The following is a 15,342-nucleotide window of genomic DNA, read 5'->3' on the forward strand; positions in this document are numbered from 1 at the left end:
TTTGTTAGCAGTTGGGCAAAGCCATGTGCACTGCAGGGGAGGCAGATATAACATGTGCAGAGAGAGTTAGATTTGGGTGGGTTATTTTGTTTCTGTGCAGGGTAAATACTGGCTGCTTTATTTTTACACTGCAGTTTGAACACACCACACCCAAATCTAACTCTCTCTGCACATGTTATATCTGCTCCCCCTGCAGTGCACGTGGTTTTGCCCAACTGCTGACAAAGTTCCTGCTGCGATCAACTCAGAATTACCCCCATTGCACGGAGATGGCAGACTTTTTTTTTTGGGGGGGGGGGGGTATCTTCTGTGTGAGTAGGGTGATACTAACATACTAACAAATATGCCATTGGTATTTAACATTACTAACCTTTCTGGCGAGGTCCAGTGACATGCCCCTCATTGGCGGCATCCTCCACTCTGTTGTTGGCAGCCAACCACTTCCAGCGATGTGCTGCTGTCATGCGCATGTGTGATGACCAGTCTGCGCATATACATTACAGTTTCGCCCACCAATGACTCTGGAATGCCTGGAAGGCTTCGCTGACGCCGGAAAGGCTGTTGCCGGGTTCCCATTGCCGACAATGTGGACCGCATAGTTCTCGCCATCTATAGATGGTGAAAGTGGTACATGGGCACAAAGCGGTAAGCTTATCGCTGTTTGCTAAATACTGAAAGGATGACATAACCCCTATATTGACTGCTAAAGGGGTTATGTCTCGTTGTTAAATGGGGCCCATAGAGATTAGAGATGAGCGCCTGAAATTTTTCGGGTTTTGTGTTTTGGTTTTGGGTTCGGTTCCGCGGCCGTGTTTTGGGTTCGAACGCGTTTTGGCAAAACCTCACCGAATTTTTTTTGTCGGATTCGGGTGTGTTTTGGATTCGGGTGTTTTTTTCAAAAAACACTAAAAAACAGCTTAAATCATAGAATTTGGGGGTCATTTTGATCCCAAAGTATTATTAACCTCAAAAACCATAATTTACACTCATTTTCAGTCTATTCTGAATACCTCACACCTCACAATATTATTTTTAGTCCTAAAATTTGCACCAAGGTCGCTGTGTGAGTAAGATAAGCGACCCTAGTGGCCGACACAAACACCGGGCCCATCTAGGAGTGGCACTGCAGTGTCACGCAGGATGTCCCTTCCAAAAAACCCTCCCCAAACAGCACATGACGCAAAGAAAAAAAGAGGCGCAATGAGGTAGCTGTGTGAGTAAGATTAGCGACCCTAGTGGCCGACACAAACACCGGGCCCATCTAGGAGTGGCACTGCAGTGTCACGCAGGATGGCCCTTCCAAAAAACCCTCCCCAAACAGCACATGACGCAAAGAAAAAAAGAGGCGCAATGAGGTAGCTGTGTGAGTAAGATTAGCGACCCTAGTGGCCGACACAAACACCGGGCCCATCTAGGAGTGGCACTGCAGTGTCACGCAGGATGTCCCTTCCAAAAAACCCTCCCCAAACAGCACATGACGCAAAGAAAAAAAGAGGCGCAATGAGGTAGCTGTGTGAGTAAGATTAGCGACCCTAGTGGCCGACACAAACACCGGGCCCATCTAGGAGTGGCACTGCAGTGTCACGCAGGATGTCCCTTCCAAAAAACCCTCCCCAAACAGCACATGACGCAAAGAAAAAAAGAGGCGCAATGAGGTAGCTGACTGTGTGAGTAAGATTAGCGACCCTAGTGGCCGACACAAACACCGGGCCCATTTAGGAGTGGCACTGCAGTGTCACGCAGGATGTCCCTTCCAAAAAACCCTCCCCAATCAGCACATGATGCAAAGAAAAAGAAAAGAAAAAAGAGGTGCAAGATGGAATTGTCCTTGGGCCCTCCCACCCACCCTTATGTTGTATAAACAAAACAGGACATGCACACTTTAACCAACCCATCATTTCAGTGACAGGGTCTGCCACACGACTGTGACTGATATGACGGGTTGGTTTGGACCCCCCCCAAAAAAGAAGCAATTAATCTCTCCTTGCACAAACTGGCTCTACAGAGGCAAGATGTCCACCTCATCATCACCCTCCGATATATCACCGTGTACATCCCCCTCCTCACAGATTATCAATTCGTCCCCACTGGAATCCACCATCTCAGCTCCCTGTGTACTTTGTGGAGGCAATTGCTGCTGGTCAATGTCTCCGCGGAGGAATTGATTATAATTCATTTTAATGAACATCATCTTCTCCACATTTTCTGGATGTAACCTCGTACGCCGATTGCTGACAAGGTGAGCGGCGGCACTAAACACTCTTTCGGAGTACACACTTGTGGGAGGGCAACTTAGGTAGAATAAAGCCAGTTTGTGCAAGGGCCTCCAAATTGCCTCTTTTTCCTGCCAGTATAAGTACGGACTGTGTGACGTGCCTACTTGGATGCGGTCACTCATATAATCCTCCACCATTCTATCAATGTTGAGAGAATCATATGCAGTGACAGTAGACGACATGTCCGTAATCGTTGTCAGGTCCTTCAGTCCGGACCAGATGTCAGCATCAGCAGTCGCTCCAGACTGCCCTGCATCACCGCCAGCGGGTGGGCTCGGAATTCTGAGCCTTTTCCTCGCACCCCCAGTTGCGGGAGAATGTGAAGGAGGAGATGTTGACAGGTCGCGTTCCGCTTGACTTGACAATTTTGTCACCAGCAGGTCTTTCAACCCCAGCAGACTTGTGTCTGCCGGAAAGAGAGATCCAAGGTAGGCTTTAAATCTAGGATCGAGCACGGTGGCCAAAATGTAGTGCTCTGATTTCAACAGATTGACCACCTGTGAATCCTTGTTAAGCGAATTAAGGGCTCCATCCACAAGTCCCACATGCCTAGCGGAATCGCTCCGTGTTAGCTCCTCCTTCAATGTCTCCAGCTTCTTCTGCAAAAGCCTGATGAGGGGAGTGACCTGACTCAGGCTGGCAGTGTCTGAACTGACTTCACGTGTGGCAAGTTCAAAGGGCATCAGAACCTTGCACAACGTTGAAATCATTCTCCACTGCGCCTGAGACAGGTGCATTCCACCTACTATATCGTGCTCAATTGTATAGGCTTGAATGGCCTTTTGCTGCTCCTCCAACCTCTGAAGCATATAGAGGGTTGAATTCCACCTCGTTACCACTTCTTGCTTCAGATGATGGCAGGGCAGGTTCAGTAGTTTTTGGTGGTGCTCCAGTCTTCTGTACGTGGTGCCTGTACGCCGAAAGTGTCCCGCAATTCTTCTGGCCACCGACAGCATCTCTTGCACGCCCCTGTCGTTTTTTAAAAAATTCTGCACCACCAAATTCAAGGTATGTGCAAAACATGGGACGTGCTGGAATTTGCCCATATTTAATGCACACACAATATTGCTGGCGTTGTCCGATGCCACAAATCCACAGGAGAGTCCAATTGGGGTAAGCCATTCCGCGATGATCTTCCTCAGTTGCCGTAAGAGGTTTTCAGCTGTGTGCGTATTCTGGAAAGCGGTGATACAAAGCGTAGCCTGCCTAGGAAAGAGTTGGCGTTTGCGAGATGCTGCTACTGGTGCCGCCGCTGCTGTTCTTGCGGCGGGAGTCCATACATCTACCCAGTGGGCTGTCACAGTCATATAGTCCTGACCCTGCCCTGCTCCACTTGTCCACATGTCCGTGGTTAAGTGGACATTGGGTACAACTGCATTTTTTAGGACACTGGTGAGTCTTTTTCTGACGTCCGTGTACATTCTCGGTATCGCCTGCCTAGAGAAGTGGAACCTAGATGGTATTTGGTAACGGGGGCACACTGCCTCAATAAATTGTCTAGTTCCCTGTGAACTAACGGCGGATACCGGACGCACGTCTAACACCAACATAGTTGTCAAGGCCTCAGTTATCCGCTTTGCAGCAGGATGACTGCTGTGATATTTCATCTTCCTCGCAAAGGACTGTTGAACAGTCAATTGCTTACTGGAAGTAGTACAAGTGGGCTTACGACTTCCCCTCTGGGATGACCATCGACTCCCAGCAGCAACAACAGCAGCGCCAGCAGCAGTAGGCGTTACACGCAAGGATGCATCGGAGGAATCCCAGGCAGGAGAGGACTTGTCAGAATTGCCAGTGACATGGCCTGCAGGACTATTGGCATTCCTGGGGAAGGAGGAAATTGACACTGAGGGAGTTGGTGGGGTGGTTTGCGTGAGCTTGGTTACAAGAGGAAGGGATTTACTGGTCAGTGGACTGCTTCCGCTGTCACCCAAAGTTTTTGAACTTGTCACTGACTTATTATGAATGCGCTGCAGGTGACGTATAAGGGAGGATGTTCCGAGGTGGTTAACGTCCTTACCCCTACTTATTACAGCTTGACAAAGGGAACACACGGCTTGACACCTGTTGTCCGCATTTCTGGTGAAATACCTCCACACCGAAGAGCTGATTTTTTTGGTATTTTCACCTGGCATGTCAACAGCCATATTCCTCCCACGGACAACAGGTGTCTCCCCGGGTGCCTGACTTAAACAAACCACCTCACCATCAGAATCCTCCTGGTCAATTTCCTCCCCAGCGCCAGCAACACCCATATCCTCCTCATCCTGGTGTACTTCAACACTGACATCTTCAATCTGACTATCAGGAACTGGACTGCGGGTGCTCCTTCCAGCACTTGCAGGGGGCGTGCAAATGGTGGAAGGCGCATGCTCTTCACGTCCAGTGTTGGGAAGGTCAGGCATCGCAACCGACACAATTGGACTCTCCTTGTGGATTTGGGATTTCGAAGAATGCACAGTTCTTTGCTGTGCTGCTTTTGCCAGCTTGAGTCTTTTCATTTTTCTAGCGAGAGGCTGAGTGCTTCCATCCTCATGTGAAGCTGAACCACTAGCCATGAACATAGGCCAGGGCCTCAGCCGTTCCTTGCCACTCCGTGTCGTAAATGGCATATTGGCAAGTTTACGCTTCTCCTCCGACAATTTTATTTTAGGTTTTGGAGTCCTTTTTTTTCTGATATTTGGTGTTTTGGATTTGACATGCTCTGTACTATGACATTGGGCATCGGCCTTGGCAGACGACGTTGCTGGCATTTCATCGTCTCGGCCATGACTAGTGGCAGCAGCTTCAGCACGAGGTGGAAGTGGATCTTGATCTTTCCCTAATTTTGGAACCTCAACATTTTTGTTCTCCATATTTTAATAGGCACAACTAAAAGGCACCTCAGGTAAACAATGGAGATGGATACTAGTATACAATTATGGACTGCCTGCCGAGTGCAGACACAGAGGTAGCCACAGCCGTGAACTACCGTACTGTACTGTGTCTGCTGCTAATATAGACTGGTTGATAAAGAGATGTCTATGTAACTATGTATGTATAAAGAAGAAAGAAAAAAAAACCACGGTTAGGTGGTATACAATTATGGACGGACTGCCTGCCGAGTGCAGACACAGAGGTAGCCACAGCCGTGAACTACCGTACTGTACTGTGTCTGCTGCTAATATAGACTGGTTGATAAAGAGATGTCGTAGTAGTATGTATGTATAAAGAAGAAAAAAAAACCACGGTTAGGAGGTATATACAATTATGGACGGGCTGCCGAGTGCCGACACAGAGGTAGCCACAGCCGTGAACTACCGCACTGTACTGTGTCTGCTGCTAATATATAGACTGGTTGATAAAGAGATAGTATACTCGTAACTAGTATGTATGTATAAAGAAAGAAAAAAAAACCACGGTTAGGTGGTATATACAATTATGGACGGGCTGCCGAGTGCTGACACAGAGGTAGCCACAGCCGTGAACTACCGCACTGTACTGTGTCTGCTGCTAATATATAGACTGGTTGATAAAGAGATAGTATACTCGTAACTAGTATGTATGTATAAAGAAAGAAAAAAAAACCACGGTTAGGTGGTATATACAATTATGGACGGGCTGCCGAGTGCCGACACAGAGGTAGCCACAGCCGTGAACTACCGCACTGTACTGTGTCTGCTGCTAATATAGACTGGTTGATAAAGAGATGTCGTAGTAGTATGTATGTATAAAGAAGAAAAAAAAACCACGGTTAGGTGGTATATACAATTATGGACGGGCTGCCGAGTGCCGACACAGAGGTAGCCACAGCCGTGAACTACCGCACTGTACTGTGTCTGCTGCTAATATATAGACTGGTTGATAAAGAGATAGTATACTCGTAACTAGTATGTATGTATAAAGAAAGAAAAAAAAACCACGGTTAGGTGGTATATACAATTATGGACGGGCTGCCGAGTGCCGACACAGAGGTAGCCACAGCCGTGAACTACCGCACTGTACTGTGTCTGCTGCTAATATATAGACTGGTTGATAAAGAGATAGTATACTCGTAACTAGTATGTATGTATAAAGAAAGAAAAAAAAACCACGGTTAGGTGGTATATACAATTATGGACGGGCTGCCGAGTGCCGACACAGAGGTAGCCACAGCCGTGAACTACCGCACTGTACTGTGTCTGCTGCTAATATAGACTGGTTGATAAAGAGATAGTATACTCGTAACTAGTATGTATGTATAAAGAAAGAAAAAAAAACCACGGTTAGGTGGTATATACAATTATGGACGGGCTGCCGAGTGCCGACACAGAGGTAGCCACAGCCGTGAACTACCGCACTGTACTGTGTCTGCTGCTAATATAGACTGGTTGATAAAGAGATAGTATACTCGTAACTAGTATGACTATAAAGAAAGAAAAAAAAAACACGGTTAGGTGGTATATACAATTATGGACGGGCTGCCGAGTGCCGACACAGAGGTAGCCACAGCCGTGAACTACCGCACTGTACTGTGTCTGCTGCTAATATATAGACTGGTTGATAAAGAGATAGTATACTCGTAACTAGTATGTATGTATAAAGAAAGAAAAAAAAACCACGGTTAGGTGGTATATACAATTATGGACGGGCTGCCGAGTGCCGACACAGAGGTAGCCACAGCCGTGAACTACCGCACTGTACTGTGTCTGCTGCTAATATAGACTGGTTGATAAAGAGATAGTATACTCGTAACTAGTATGTATGTATAAAGAAAGAAAAAAAAACCACGGTTAGGTGGTATATACAATTATGGACGGGCTGCCGAGTGCCGACACAGAGGTAGCCACAGCCGTGAACTACCGCACTGTACTGTGTCTGCTGCTAATATATAGACTGGTTGATAAAGAGATAGTATACTCGTAACTAGTATGTATGTATAAAGAAAGAAAAAAAAACCACGGTTAGGTGGTATATACAATTATGGACGGGCTGCCGAGTGCCGAAACAGAGGTAGCCACAGCCGTGAACTACCGCACTGTACTGTGTCTGCTGCTAATATAGACTGGTTGATAAAGAGATAGTATACTCGTAACTAGTATGTATGTATAAAGAAAGAAAAAAAAACCACGGTTAGGTGGTATATACAATTATGGACAGGCTGCCGAGTGCCGACACAGAGGTAGCCACAGCCGTGAACTACCGCACTGTACTGTGTCTGCTGCTAATATATAGACTGGTTGATAAAGAGATAGTATACTCGTAACTAGTATGTATGTATAAAGAAAGAAAAAAAAACCACGGTTAGGTGGTATATACAATTATGGACGGGCTGCCGAGTGCCGACACAGAGGTAGCCACAGCCGTGAACTACCGCACTGTACTGTGTCTGCTGCTAATATATAGACTGGTTGATAAAGAGATAGTATACTCGTAACTAGTATGTATGTATAAAGAAAGAAAAAAAAACCACGGTTAGGTGGTATATACAATTATGGACGGGCTGCCGAGTGCCGACACAGAGGTAGCCACAGCCGTGAACTACCGCACTGTACTGTGTCTGCTGCTAATATAGACTGGTTGATAAAGAGATAGTATACTCGTAACTAGTATGTATGTATAAAGAAAGAAAAAAAAACCACGGTTAGGTGGTATATACAATTATGGACGGGCTGCCGAGTGCCGACACAGAGGTAGCCACAGCCGTGAACTACCGCACTGTACTGTGTCTGCTGCTAATATATAGACTGGTTGATAAAGAGATAGTATACTCGTAACTAGTATGTATGTATAAAGAAAGAAAAAAAAACCACGGTTAGGTGGTATATACAATTATGGACGGGCTGCCGAGTGCCGACACAGAGGTAGCCACAGCCGTGAACTACCGCACTGTACTGTGTCTGCTGCTAATATATAGACTGGTTGATAAAGAGATAGTATACTCGTAACTAGTATGTATGTATAAAGAAAGAAAAAAAAACCACGGTTAGGTGGTATATACAATTATGGACGGGCTGCCGAGTGCCGACACAGAGGTAGCCACAGCCGTGAACTACCGCACTGTACTGTGTCTGCTGCTAATATAGACTGGTTGATAAAGAGATAGTATACTCGTAACTAGTATGACTATAAAGAAAGAAAAAAAACCCACGGTTAGGTGGTATATACAATTATGGACGGGCTGCCGAGTGCCGACACAGAGGTAGCCACAGCCGTGAACTACCGCACTGTACTGTGTCTGCTGCTAATATAGACTGGTTGATAAAGAGATAGTATACTACTAATATTATATATACTGGTGGTCAGGTCACTGGTCACTAGTCACACTGGCAGTGGCACTCCTGCAGCAAAAGTGTGCACTGTTTAATTTTAATATAATATTATGTACTCCTGGCTCCTGCTATAACCTATAACTGGCACTGCAGTGCTCCCCAGTCTCCCCCACAATTATAAGCTGTGTGAGCTGAGCACAGTCAGATATATATATACATTGATGCAGCACACTGGGCTGAGCAGTGCACACAGATATGGTATGTGACTGAGTCACTGTGTGTATCGTTTTTTTCAGGCAGAGAACGGATATATTAAATAAAACAAACAACTGCACTGTCTGGTGGTCACTGTGGTCGTCAGTCACTAAACTCTGCACTCTCTTCTACAGTATCACAGCCTCAGGTCAATCTCTCTCTCTCTCTCTCAACCCTAATCTAAATGGAGAGGACGCCAGCCACGTCCTCTCCCTATCAATCTCAATGCACGTGTGAAAATGGCGGCGACGCGCGGCTCCTTATATAGAATCCGAGTCTCGCGAGAATCCGACAGCGTCATGATGACGTTCGGGCGCGCTCGGGTTAACCGAGCAAGGCGGGAGGATCCGAGTCTGCTCGGACCCGTGAAAAAAACATGAAGTTCGTGCGGGTTCGGATTCAGAGAAACCGAACCCGCTCATCTCTAATAGAGATACTAGGATTTGTCTGAAAACACCTCCTTTCTTTCACATGTTTTAATTACAGGAAATAACAGAGCCTGGAGAAATGTAAAAGCAGGTGCAGTTTCTCATCTGAATCTTTATCTTTGTTATTCTGAGCTCTGCCGCCTCATTTTACCTTTCGGGTTAGAGGAATAAAAATGGGCAGGACGCAGAAGACTAAATAAAGCTTGTTCTCCAAGGCCGACTGCATCACGCGGCACAGCTGTGGAAATGCAGAGAAAGCTTTAGATGGAAATTCCACAGTGAATGTACTGCAAGTGCTGACTGTGACATCTCCCCCACACACACTGGTTACCGGTATCCACAGCTTTACCACACTTTGCTTTCAATTAACAAACGACAAGCCTAGGTTTATCTGTCGGCACATCATACTTAGATATATTCTCTTATAATTTATTGCTGTTGTGAATAGGGGGAGATGTACTGAAGCCTGGAGTGATAAAGTGGAGAGAGATAAAGTTCCAGCCAATCAGCTCCTAACTGCCATGTTACAGGCTGTGTTTGCAAAAGTGACAAGAGGTGTTTGGTTGGTACTTTTTCTCCGTCCACTTTATTACTCTCCAAGACTTAGAGCATCTGCCCCAATTTCAGTTCCCTCCATCACAGAACTAGTTTTAAGCCACAGAGGAGCCCCCCCCACCAAAAAATAAAAAAAATAAAAAAATAATAATAATAATAATAATAATAATGATATTTATATGATATACTCCTAATAGGACTTAAAGATGATGTAGTTATGACCGGTCACAATACCTCCCCCTACATCCCGCCCCCTCACAACCCCCTCGGCATGTTGACCAACAGGGACTAATCTCACTTGCGGAGCTTGTTGTGCTCACACAAACATCCTCCCCTTCCTGCTGGCATTCCGCTGAGTCTTGAGTCTATTTTTTGAAGGATTCTAGAGTGGAGGCTTCTCGAACTGTGCGAGGAAGACAGTTCCATAGAGTCGGAGCCACATAGCTGGAAGCTCGTACCTTGGGCCCTGGTCATGTCGGACTTTTGAAAGTCAGTAAACCTATCTAGAAAACAATTCACCATATTACAGGCAGTCAGTGAAGGGAGTAGAGAATGGGTGTTGTACCATCTGCAAGCGATTAAATTCTTTTGCTGAGAGACCAAAGTAGAGGGCATTGCAGCGGGATGCAGTCAATTTACTGACAATCAAAATCCCGACGGCAATTGACCATACTTGCCTACCTGACCCTCTCCATGAGGGAGAAAATGCTCTGTTCCTGGACTTTCCTGGTAATGTATGATTGCCATCACCTGTGGTGAAACACCTTTCTTATCAGTAAGTAACTAGCTCACCACAGGTGATGGCAATCATACATTACCAGGAAAGTCCAGGAACAGAGCATTTTCTCCCTCATGGAGAGGGTCAGGTAGGCAAGTATGCAATTGACCGACGATCAAAATCCCGACACGGTCAAATTCCCGACATGGACAAAATACCGACATTTAAAATACAGACAAGGTCAAAATACCGACATGTGAAATGTCGACAAGTCAAAATGCCGACATGATTTTTTCATGATTTTTTTATTGAAACCGATTTGTTCATACTTTACCATCCCAGTGGACCTGGAGGGGGAATATAATAGTGTGCTGAGCGCAGCGAGGCACCATGCCCGAATGCGAGGGGACGCAGTACACTTATATGGTGTCCATGTCGACCTATGTCGACATACACGGCAAAAACAATGGAAAACCCATGTCGGCATTTTGACCTGTCAACATTTTGCTTGTCGGTATTTTAAATGTCGGTATTTTGTCCATGTCGGGATTTTGGCCGTCGGTCAATTGATGTCGGGATTTCGACCGTCGGGATTTTGATTGTAGGTATTTCATACCGATCCCATTGCAGCAATCTAGGCGTGATGATTCAAATGCATGCACGACTAGACAGATCTTCTAAGGGAAGTGCTTGATTCTGGCTATGGGGGTAATTCTGAGTTGATCGCAGCAGCAAGTTTGTTAGCAATTGGGCAAAACCATGGCCCTCATTCCGAGTTGTTCGCTCGCTAGCCGCTTTTCGCAGCAGTGCACACGCTAAGCCGCCGCCCTCTGGGAGTGTATCTTAGCTTAGCAGAATTGCGAACGAAAGATTCGCAAAATTGCGAATAGACATTTCTTAGCAGTTTCTGAGTAGCTCGAGACTTACTCTGCCACTGCGATCAGTTCAGTCAGTTTCGTTCCTGGTTTGACGTCACAAACACACCCAGCGTTCGCCCAGACACTCCCCCGTTTCTCCAGCCACTCCCGCGTTTTTCCCAGAAACGGCAGCGTTTTTTCACACACACCCATAAAACGTCCAGTTTCCGCCCAGAAACACCCACTTCCTGTCAATCACACTCCGATCACCAGAACGAAGAAAAAACCTTGTAATGCCGTGAGTAAAATACCAAACTTCTTAGCAAATTTACTTGACGCAGCCGCAGTGCAGTTAGCGGAAAATCGCACCGATGCGAAGGAAAATAACGAGCGAACAACTCGGAATGAGGGCCCATGTGTACTGCAGGGGGGGCAGATATAACATGTGCAGAGAGAGTTAGATTTGGGTGGGTTATATTGTTTCTGTGCAGGGTAAATACTGGCTGCTTTATTTTTACACTGCAATTAAGATTGCAGATTGAACACACCACACCCAAATCTAACTCTCTCTGCAAATGTTATATCTGCCCCCCCTGCAGTGCACATGGTTTTGCCCAACTGCTAAAAAATTTCCTGCTGCGATCAACTTGGAATTACCCCCTATGTCCCTCAGATGAAAGAATGAGGATTTGATTGTGACTGATACCTGAAGTTTGAGTGTCAAGCCACCATCCAGGACAACACCAAGATTCCGTACATGTTCAGTGTTTTGTAGTTCTGGATCCCCCAGCATAAGTCCTGTTGGTTGGCTATGCTTCAGTCTTGTCCTGTGACCTATAATAAGGACCTCTGTTTTATCAGAGGTCAGTCACAGTCAGCTGGCACTCATCCACTCCTGGAGCTCAGCTAGACAGCCATTTAGGATTGTTATTGGGTTCTCAGTACCTGGAGCATACAATAGGTACAGTTGTGTATGATCTGCATAGCAGTGGTAGACCAGGCCATGCCGTCAGATTATTTCACCCAGTGGTAGCATGTATACTGCAAAAAGCATAGTATAGAACCCTGTGGAACACCACATGGCAGTGGCACTGGTGGTGATGAGTATACTCCAGAAGAGACTCTCTGTAACCTGCTGGTGAGAAATTATTTGACTCAGCTAAGGACTGGCACAGTCCACAGAAATTCTTTCGGCGCTCAATTAGAATTCCATGGTCACAGCCCCCTATCAGTCGCAGCACGATTAACATGCAGCCTCGTCAGTCACAGCATGATTAACATGCAGCCTCGTCAGTCACAGCATGATTAACACGCAGTGGCATGTGGGGTTGGCACCCAGCACCGTTCTTCAAAATGGGTGAGTGTCTCCCCCGTTTTGACGCATGATGCAGACTTCCTGCACACGAGTGTCAGGATCCTGCGGCCAGCCTGAGTGAGCTTCAGCTTACGCAATCTAGCCGTGCATGTTACCAACATGGTCGCGATAGTGATCTGAGACTGCGTCCCCAGATGCAGTACTGGCAGTGGCGTAACTAATGCCCCCGCAGCCCTCGCGGTGGCTTGGGGGCGAGGGGCTGCGGGGGGCGCCGCCACTGATTTAGCGCAGATGTCAATCCGCATAGCGTCCGCATGTCAATCCGCATAGCGTCCGCATGTCAATCTGCGGTCTCCTCTCCCTCCTTCCCTCCGCTGCTGTGTTGGAGGGACACGGAGGGCACAGCGCGCACCTCTCCTGTGTCCCTCCTGGGTCTCCGGCGGGTCTAATAAAGGAAGTGCCATTCGTGAGCTCTGATTGGCTCACGAACGGCACTTCCTTTAACAGACCCGCCGGAGACCCAGGAGGAACACAGGAGAGGCGCGCGCTGTGCCCTCCGTGTCCCTCCATCACAAAACAACGGGGGAGCGCGGGGGGCACTGAGGGGGCATATGTGGCACTGGGGGGTGTATGTGTACCTGGCACATTGGGGGGGCTATATTTGGCACTGGGGGCACGTGAGTACCTGGCACTGTGGGGGAATATCTGGCACTGGGGGTATATGTGGCACTGCGGGGGTATATGTGTACCTGCCACATGGGGGGGGGCTATATTTGGCACTGGGGGCATGTGAGTACCTGGCACTGTGGGGGAATATCTGGCACTGGGGGGGGGGGGGGTATATGTGTACCTGGCACATGGGGGGGCTATATTTGGCACTGGGGGCATGTGAGTACCTGGCACCATGGGGGACTATCTGGCACTAGGGACATATGTGGCACTGGGAGCACAGCCCTAGCAACAAGCACTACCCCTTAGCAACGAGCATGACACCCAGTGCATGAAACACCTGGCAACGAGCATGACACCCAGTGCATGAAACCCCTGGCAACGAGCATGACACCCTGAGCATGAAAACCCCTGGCACCGTGCATGGAACCAAGAGCAGGAAACCCCTGGCAACGAGCAGGTAATTTAAAAGTAATCAGAAGCCTTACTGTAGGACTTAATGTGTAATGGGCATTACGGTGTGTGGCATAATGTATCACGGACATTGCGGTGTGTGTCATAATGTGTCACAGGCATTACGGTGTGTGTAATACTATATCTCGGGCATTGTGGTATGTGGTATAATGTCTCAGGGGCATTGCAGTGTGGCATAATGTATAACGGGCATTGCGGTGTGTGGCATAGGGTATAACGGGCATTGCGGTATGTATCACAGGCATTACGGTGTATGGTATACTATATCACGGGCATTGTGATATGTGGTATAATGTCTCAGGGTCATTGCAGTGTGTGGCATAATGTATCACGGACATTGCGGTGTGTGTCATAATGTGTCAGGCATTATGTTGTGTTGTATACTATATCACGGGCATTGTGGTATAATGTCTCAGGGTCATTGCAGTGTGTGTCATAATGTGTCACAGGCATTGTATGTGCTATAATGTATCAGGGGCATTGCAGTGTGTGGCATAATGTATCACGGACATTGCGGTGTGTGTCATAATGTGTCACAGACATTGTATGTGCTATAATGTATCAGGGGCATTGCAGTGTGTAGCATAATGTATAACGGGCATTGCGATTCCTGTCATAATGTGTCACAGGCATTACGGTGTGTGGCATAATGTGTCGGAGGCATTACGGTGTGTGCATATTGTGTCATGTGCATTATTGTGTGTGGCATAATGTCTTAGGGCCATTGCAGTATGTGGGGCATGAATCAGGATTATTTTTCTTTCCTGTGGTGGCTAACGTCTGGGCGTGCAGGTTGCAAAACTGGGGTATAAGGTAGTCTTTTCCTGCAATGCCACGCCCCTTTATGTGGACCCACTTCAACGAAGCCACACCCCCTTTGCGGGCAATTATGGGGGATGGGGGGGGGCGAAGAATTTTTTTGGCTTGGGGGAGAAAAATTTCTAGTTACGCCACTGAGTACTGGGATCTCGCTAATGCGCACAGGAGGCGTGTCTCTCCTACATATGCCTCCTGTTGCATTTGAATTTTAATGACACGGAATTGCACAGCCGCTTTTTTGCAGCTGTGCAATTCCCTAAGCTCCACTGAGGCAGGAATATCAATGCCTGAAATATTGTCTGTAAGGCGCTGCAGGATATGTGTGCACAATATAAATAACTGATGACAAATAAATAATCACACTGTAACGGGGCCAGCTCATGCAGACAAAGTTTAATGATGGCTTGTAGATGGAACTGCGGGCTAGACTGAGTTAGACATAAGAGTAAGTACGGACGATTTCTGTCCAACCCTGCAACAGACCGTCTGTGTAGTGCTAAGCCAGCTCTGGTCCCGCAATGCACCTAGATTTCTGCAAAAGCGCTAAGGCTGGAGGAACAGAACAGCAAGATCTGTGCAGGAGCGAGCATTTAGACAAGGCCTGGGGAGGATCTGGGCAGAGTGAGACTGTTCCATATTAAGCTCAGAGCAGGTGCACGCTGCACCCAGTTTGTAGGTGCATTTCTTACGCTCACAACCTTTGCCAGGTTAGGGCATTTCTAGGTGTTTTAAGCAATTTAATGATA

General features: G+C 47.1%; 1 protein-coding gene across 6 annotated transcripts in view; it reads left to right on the forward strand.

The window, feature by feature from the left end:
* AMHR2 (anti-Mullerian hormone receptor type 2) overlaps positions 1 to 15,342 on the forward strand; it is a 121,406-nt gene that overhangs the window by 75,700 nt on the left and 30,364 nt on the right. The gene's annotated exons all lie outside the window — the stretch shown is intronic.

This window comes from Pseudophryne corroboree, chromosome 2 (genome assembly GCF_028390025.1).
Source record: "Pseudophryne corroboree isolate aPseCor3 chromosome 2, aPseCor3.hap2, whole genome shotgun sequence".
Lineage (NCBI taxonomy): Eukaryota > Metazoa > Chordata > Amphibia > Anura > Myobatrachidae > Pseudophryne > Pseudophryne corroboree.